Below are 8,238 nucleotides of genomic sequence, written 5' to 3'. Positions count from 1 at the left end.
ATTATTTATCCCTTGTAACTCAACCCCTAAAGTTTCTTTTCATGTTACCGAACTTGGCAATTCATTTTTACCAATGAACACAAACATTTTTTTTGTAATTGAGCCCACTCCAGCTCAACGGAAAGGTAAAGTTTCATTAGCCTGGGCACCTTTATATATTTCCTTTTGAGAATGATAACATTGGTATATATATATATATATATATATACACACACACTATCAACCAGCTATAAAGGGTGTGCTGAAGCCCATGTACAGATTTCAAATACTAATAAAAGAAACAGAAACAGCAACTAAAAATGCCTTGTTCATCTTACATGGGAATCCATAATGTCTAGTAAGATTCGCCATGATTTTTCACATTTTTTTTTATTTTTTTGACAATCGTGTTTGCCGCCTGCCAGGCTAGCTTGAGCGCTTCACGACTATTTTCACAGGATCTACCACCTCCCACCAGTAACAAGTACCAGGTAACTTTACACCAAAAAAAAAAAAAAAAAGGCAATTCTGCATGGAGCTGCTTTTCTCTTCAAAACACCGAGCATTCCTGGCAACAAATTCCACCATTTCTTCTGCCTAACATACACAGCTACCCACCCTGTTTCAACCACTGAAAAAAATCTACCGTCATCTGTGCCGTAGTCCATCTAACCATAGAGCTGCTGCTAAGAAAAAGAAAAAAAAAGAAAGGTTAGACAAAACATCAAGACATAAGAAGTAAATAGGCTTACAGTAAAACATATTTCAGTCCAAAACTTGCCAACTACTTGTAAGAATGTTTAAGATTTTATCCACCGCAATTCCAAAGCAAAGCTGAAAATGAGAACTGCAGATGGATTTTAAAAAGTTTTGAACAAGCAGTTGATCTGAGTGTATTGAGTTCTTTGACAAAACTCCGCATAAATTTAGTTTCTAAAGAACTTATGTGCCTGAAACGTGCAATTTTACGTACATTGCTCTGTAAAGTGCTCCTTAAGATCCAGGAAATTACACCAAAAGCTATGTAAAGTGCTCCTTAAGATCCAGGAAATTACACCAAAAGCTAAAAGGGTTGTTGATTAGAGCAAAGAAGAAATCACTGACATACCGGAGATGGTCAACCACCGTGAAAAACAAATCCGCATTTCTCTCCGATTGTTTCGGTCTTTTGAACAAAAACGAACTGGGTTTCCATCAAACAAGGATCTGAATACAGATTTGAAATAGAAGCTCAGATATGTGGAAAATTGGGCAAAGAGGAAAAGACATGACAACGCCATGGCTGCAAAATAAACCGGTTGCATGCATTAAGTTTGCCCCACCAAGATATGAGTCGTGTTCTCTCCATGCCCCGAATGTCAGCCCAGAATCATCAGCAAATATCATCACTGCCTCTTTAGAAAGATGGAAACTTTTCTACTGCAACTTATGGACAGGTTTCAAGAAAAGTAAAGTGGAATGGAGGGAGTATTAGTATAGTACTACTGCTGCTATCAACATCACATCAATGGCAACGGAATTTATTTATTTATTTATTTATTTTTGGAAATTTCACAAATATAGCAACAGAGGGTTGTTGATTTGGTGGGACGGAGAAATCATAGGCCAATTAGAGAGGCAACCATCCTCCAATAAATCCATTTTTTGTACTCTGTTGGCCTAATCCTTGGCTGCAAGTACTCCCAAGGTGCATGCAATAAATCACAGCCATCCGGGTCATTGCCCCACCAAGATACCAGTTGGGTACTCTCAATGCTCAATTACTAGCTCAAGAAGATAGATTTAAAGATCATCACTGTCCGGGTAAGGAACCATTTTTGACATTTTCTCATGATGTGTTTGTGTGTGTATACAGAGAATTTTATCGTCATTTAGGTTCAGAACTCCTCGAGCATCCAGTTGGACTAGGTGGAAGTGGAGGCTAAGAATGCCAAAAATGGGGCAAAGAGAAGGTGACAATCGCCATGGCTGCAAAAGAACCAGTGACATGTGAAAGAGAAAACTCAATCACAAGCCACTCGGGTTTGCCATGCCAAGATACTGGTCAGATTATCTAGATGCCCCCAAAATCAGCCCAAATTAACAATATCATCAAAGCCTCTTTCGACAAAAATGGAAACTTTTCCACAGGAACCTGTTCGAACATCCTTAACAAGAGCCTGTTTGGATGGAGGACTTATTTTAAGTGGCATTTAAGCATAAACATAAAAGAAATGAGACCTTAGCTCAGGGCCATTTTCTCTTTTGCCCCACGTCCTTAAAGAACTGCAATTAAATGTAGCTCAGTATGATCAGAAAATTGAAAAGTATTACTCCCATCAGCATCACATTGCTAGCATTGAAGGCGACGGCAACAACCATTGCTTCTTGTTTCTACTTTTGGAAAGGGTTGTTTGTTTGGTTAAAGGAGAAATCACAGGCCAACGAGAGAGAGCAACCAACCTCCATGAAAATCCAATTATTTGCTGTCGTTGGTCTCATTCTGGGCTGAAATAATGCTCATTTAATATGAATAATATTCATGGCCAAACAGCTCCTTAGATTAATGCAAGATTTTAAATTTTAAATTTAGATATTTGAAAACTATACCAAAAAATACTATAGGTTGCAACCCATTCTCACATTAATTAGATTAAAAAAATATATATGTAACGAGTAAAGTGTAAAGTCCCCAAAATCCAGGAAATCACAGCAAAAGCTAAAAAGGGCTGTTAATTAGATCAAACAAGAAATCATTGGCATACCAGAGACTGAAAAATTCCCAATTTTTTTCCTGATTGCCTCAAGTCTTTTGAGCTAAAATGATCTGGGTTTCCATCAGATCTGGATTTGAAATAGAGGCTCAAATGTGTGTAGAATATGTGTGTTTGGTGAGGGGGATAGGAGAAGACAACAACAACGCCATTTCTGCAAAATAAACCCCGTTTTGAGTTTTGCCCCGCCAAGATACAAGTCGAGTTTTCTCCATGCCCCGAATTTTTTCAGCCCAGAAGAACCATCACACAGCAAATATCAGCATCACTGCCTCTTTAATATAGCAATTTGTGGACAGTTTTCAAGAAAAGTAAAAATGGAACGGAGGGAGTAATAATTAGTAGTACTATTGATGCTATAGCAATGGAGGGCTGTTAGTTTGGAGGGATGGAGAAATCATAGGTCAATCAGAGAGGGCAACCACCCTCCAAGAAATCCATTTTTTTGTTCTCCCTGTTGGTCTCATTCTACCTTCTGGGCTAAACTGATCCACATTCTTGAGTAAAAACTCTTTATAGATGGAGATTGGAGCCTATAAGGGCCTGTTTGGAAAGCCACCTGGTAAGTTTAGAGAGCTTTTGTCTCATAAGTTCTGTAGATATTAACTTAAGCAGCATAAGTTGTGTAGTATAAAAAGCATCAATTCTTTCAACACAAACAGATATTTGGGTAGCGCAGATTCACCTTTTCTCAAACATAAGCTAAACCCCACCATGGCTGCTAGTACAAGGAGCCTTTGCTAGAGGCAGAAACCAAAATAGCTCCAATATCTCGGAAGACCCACCAAAAGCTGCCACGCCAAGATACAGCAAAGCTCAACCATCTGATGAGTAAAGCATGAGAATCATCACAGCCTTATTATGGGCCTCATGTTGAAGGTCATATTAGTAGAAATGACACAATGTAGCCACATTCCAGGGATCACCCTAAGGATGTTGTTGTACACAAGGTAGCCACTTTAGGGCTGATTCACTACAACATTTTACTCCATATCAAATACGCTCATAGGAAGACACAAGTGACAATTGAGGTTCAGATTTGTATTTATGCGCAGGCAAAGAAAGTCCAGCCAAGCTATGGCTGCAAATATTCACAAGTTACATGCAACAAAATCACAAGCATCCGGGTCATTGCCCCACCAAGATACCGGCCGGGTAGTCTCAATGCTCAATTACTAGCTCAAGAGGATAGATTGAAAGATCATCACTGTCACATTAAGGGACCATTTTGACATTTTCTCATGATGCGTCTTTTTGTGTGTGTGCGCATACAGATGGTTTTTTGGTCATTTAGGTTCAGAACTCTTCAAATCCTAGGACGTCCAGTCAGACTAGTTGGAAATTGAAGCTCAGAGCTGCAAAAAATGGGGCCAAGAGAGGGTGAAAACGGTCATGGCTGCAAAAGAACCAGTTGCATGTGAAAGAGAAGACTCAATCACAAGCCATCTGGATTTGCCATGCCAAGATATGTGTCATATTGTCTCCATGCCCCAAAAATCGGCCCGATTAGCTGTATAATCACTGCCTTAAACATGGAAACTTTTCTAAAAGAGCCGGTTTGAACAACCTTAATAAGGAAAAAAAAAAATATTTGGATGAGCCTAGTATTTTAAGTAGCTTTTAAGCATAAGCATAAAACAAATGAGATCTTAGCTCAAAGGGTCAATTGCACTTTTGCACAAAAAAGGTCCATTGGGCTTTATGTGCACAATGCAAATACAGCGTGAGCTTTAATGGAGACAGGCTCAAAGGGAGAAAAAAAAAATATATCTAGTCCAATACGAATAATTATAAGAAAAATGACAAATGTATGAACAAGGAAATTGAAAAAAATTACGATAAAGTGAAATATCAATTGCTTAGTGTCGCCTCTAATTGGCAAGGAAAAGTATGCCTTAGAGCCTTGGTGACAGACATAAAGCGCACATTAAGTGACGCGAAGCGCTCAACATGTTTTAAGCCTTGCTCGGGACATAAGCGCGCCACTGAAAACACAGCTTCTTGTTTCCACCTTTGCAGAAGGTTGTTGGTTTGGCTACAAGAGAAATCATAGGCCAATCAGAGGGGGCCAACCACCCTCAAAAGAAATTCCCTTTCTCCCTGTTGGCCTCATTCTTCATCCTAGGCTGAGCTTCCATCCCTGGGTCATTCACAGTTACTGCTCCTATTTTGTGCTGGTCTTTAATTTATGCCCCTCGTAACAAACAATTTTTTGGCAAAACATAAGTTTATATTTTCGTATAGTAATATCCTGCAATTTTTGTTCGGGTATAACTTCAATTTCTAAAGAATTTAACATTATGTCCCCAAAAAATGCAATTAGGGTGTGTTTGTGGAAGAAAATATTTTTCAGAAAACATTTTCCTATTTTTTCATGTTCGGTTAAAGTTTTAGAAAAATATTTTCTTTAGAACAACAAGCTCTTGAAAATAAGCTCCTCAATAAATGTAGCGAAAACAAGGGACATGTAGCAAAAGCAAGTGACTTATCTCCTCTCACCCTTACAACCACCCACCTCAGCAAGCCCCACCCCGCGCCCCCCTCCACCATACACCCCAACCCCTACAACTCTCTCCCTCTGCCCCACAACAACACCATCAACCTGCCCCCTACTCATCCTCTAATTTTGTGTTAAATATATACAAATATTTTTAGAATAATGTTTTTATTTACTTTTGTTTTTCAACAATTTTTTATTTTTATTTACACCAATCACAAAACCACTTATTTTCCTAAAAAATGCTTTCTTTGAAAATATTTCCCATAGAAAACATTCTCCTCCATACCATACCAAAAACACCTTAAATTACAGCAAAAGCTAAAAAGAGCTATTGATTAAAGCAAACATGAAATCATTGACATACCACATATGGCCAACCACCCTGAAAAAAGAGCAACCCGGTGCACAACGCTCCCAATACCGCGGAGCCGGTCACAAAGGTTTATAGCATTTCTGCAAGAGGCTGTTTCCACGACTCAAACCATAACATTCTAATCACATCACATTACTTTACCAGTTACACTTAGACAAATCCCTACCCTTGCAAAATCATTGCTCCCTCCGTTTAAAAAAGAATGACCTAGTTTGACTTGGCACGGAGTCTAAAAAAGTAAAGAAGATTTTTTATTCTTATGGTCCTAAATTACAGTTGTATCAAATGTACCAAAATTTCTTTCAATCTTTAAGCATGTCGTATGTAAAATTGAAATTAAAGTATTATAAAAATAAGGTCATTCATTTTGAAATGGACTAAAAAGAAAAATAGATCATTTTTTTGAAACGGAGGGAGTACAAAAATACCAAATAATGTGTATCTTCTTTGGATGTATCGGGAGCTAATTATGTATCTCGACACATCTAAAATAAAAAAGAAAGTATAGGAAGCTAATTATGTATTTTTGTAAAGAAAAAAATGTATTTCATTGGATGTATCGGGGACTAGACCCAAAATTGAGATTTCAGTGACTATGCAAATATCAGAATTTCCTACAATTAAGCAAACTGTAGGGATTTATGTTGTTTCTAAAAAAAATCATTTTCGACCCGGACCCGAATTTATCAAATAGAGGGAGGCTCAGATGTGTGTAAAATGGGGAGCAAAAAGAAGAAAAATACGACAACGCCATGGCAGCAAAACGAACCGGGTTTCGGGTATTGACCCGCCAAGATACGGGTCGGGTTTTCTCCATTGCCCCGAATAATAATAATAATTTTCAGCCCAGATATCATCATCACACAGCAAATAATTAATATCATCATCATTGCCTCTCTTTTTTTTTGTGGTAGCAATTTGTGGACTGTGTTTCCAAAAGAAAAGTACAAAATGTATCAGAGGGAGTAATAATATTAGAAGTACTATACTGTTGGCATCAATGCCAAAGTAGAGTTCATTGGAAATGAGAGGAAGGGAGGGTTGTTGATTTTGGTGGAAATCATAGACCAAACAGAGAGGGCAACCACCCTCCCATGAAAATCTATTCTCTCTGTTGGCCTCATTCTAGGCTGAAATGATCCTCATTCTTGAGTAAAACAATCTTTGCAGACAAGCTAAAGAGATTAGAGAAAATTGAAGGATAGGTGTCTTTTATTATTGAATTGAGTAATGGTGACATTGACCAAACCTAATGGTCCGAAATTCAGATCCGACCCGGATCCGAAATTATCAAATAGAGGGAGGCTCAGATGTGTGTAAAATGGGGGAAACAAAACGGAGAAAACTACGACAACGCCATGGCTGCGAAAACGAACCAGGTTTCGGGTCTTGCCCCGCCAAGATACGGGTCGGGTTTTCTCCATTGCTCCGAATAATAATAATAATAATAATAATAATAATAATAATAAGTTCTGCCCAGAAATCATTATCACACAGCAAATAATAAATATCATCATCATTGCCTTTTTTCGGTAGTAGCAATTTGTGGACTGTTTTTAAAAGAAAGGTGAAAAGATGGAAAAGAGGAAGTAATAATAATAGTACTGCTCTTGCTGTTGACATAAACATGTTAATACTTTATTTTATTTTATTTTATTGGTTTTTGTTGGGAAATAAGAGAAAGGGAGGGTTGTTGATTTGGTGGAAATCACAGGCCAAACAGAGAGGACAACCACCCTCCATGAACATCCATTATTTTGAGCTCTGTTGGCCTCTTTCTGGGCTGAAATGATTCTCACTTTTGAGTAAAGGACTGTTTATAGATAGGGCTACAGAGAGTTGCATGTTGGGTTCGTAATGTTAAGATAATGAAAACTAATATTAAAAATATAATTTTATTATATGATTTGGCTTATATATAAAATCTACTATTAGAATAATATTAAACTTATTATTTTACTATGTTTTCTTCAAGAAAGAGGTTAGTCAAATATGAAAAAAATTATATTTTTTCTTTTAAATAAAATAAAAGTAATTATGTTAATTTTTATTTTTATTTTAAGAAAAAAATAAAACTTAAATATAGTAAGAAAATTAGGACAAAACTTCTAATAAATTTCTTCTTTTTGGCTTGATTTTCTTCACTTGATTCGTCTTCTCTTCATATCACATGCATGAACTTTGTTCTTGATATAATCTTCATAACTGCCGCTTGCCGTGATTAAAAATAAGGTTTAAAATATCATGGTTAAAAATTGATTTAACAGTAATATTTTATTTTTATATTTAAAGATGCAGCAGCAGAAGTGTTGAAAATATGGTTGAAACTTATTCTCCACATGTAGTTCGACAAAAATCTTCATTATCTTCCAAAATGTTGCAGCTTGATTTTAAAACCGCTCTGAACCTGTTTAATCTTATCTCATCACACCATTGGATCATTAAACCGTAAGCTATGATACCACTTGTTAGGTTTGTAATCGAGAGGGCGTCATGCGGAAGCTTCTAGTTACAAACTATGAGACGATAAATTAGACGACAACGAAAAAAATACTAAAAACATAATTTTATTATATGATTGGCCAATTGGCCAACATATAAAACCTAATATTAAAAATATAAAACTAATAAGA

The 8,238-nt window shown here is 36.8% G+C and overlaps 1 long non-coding RNA gene across 3 annotated transcripts; it reads right to left on the bottom strand.

The window, feature by feature from the left end:
- Positions 1–253: 253 nt before the first annotated feature.
- LOC107842892 lies at positions 254–7,491 on the bottom strand. 3 transcript variants are annotated; one of them, XR_007044748.1, is made up of 4 exons: positions 5,597–7,491; positions 2,724–3,556; positions 1,088–2,466; positions 254–662 (listed from the first exon to the last, which is right to left on the bottom strand). It is a non-coding gene; the product is annotated as an uncharacterized LOC107842892 (long non-coding RNA). The 3 variants fall into 3 exon arrangements; XR_007044747.1 differs by having other exon boundaries at positions 254–665; positions 1,088–3,556; XR_001666154.2 differs by having other exon boundaries at positions 1,088–3,556.
- Positions 7,492–8,238: the final 747 nt, after the last annotated feature.

This window comes from Capsicum annuum, chromosome 9 (genome assembly GCF_002878395.1).
Source record: "Capsicum annuum cultivar UCD-10X-F1 chromosome 9, UCD10Xv1.1, whole genome shotgun sequence".
Lineage (NCBI taxonomy): Eukaryota > Viridiplantae > Streptophyta > Magnoliopsida > Solanales > Solanaceae > Capsicum > Capsicum annuum.
This window is presented reverse-complemented; position numbering and strand designations above follow the sequence as displayed.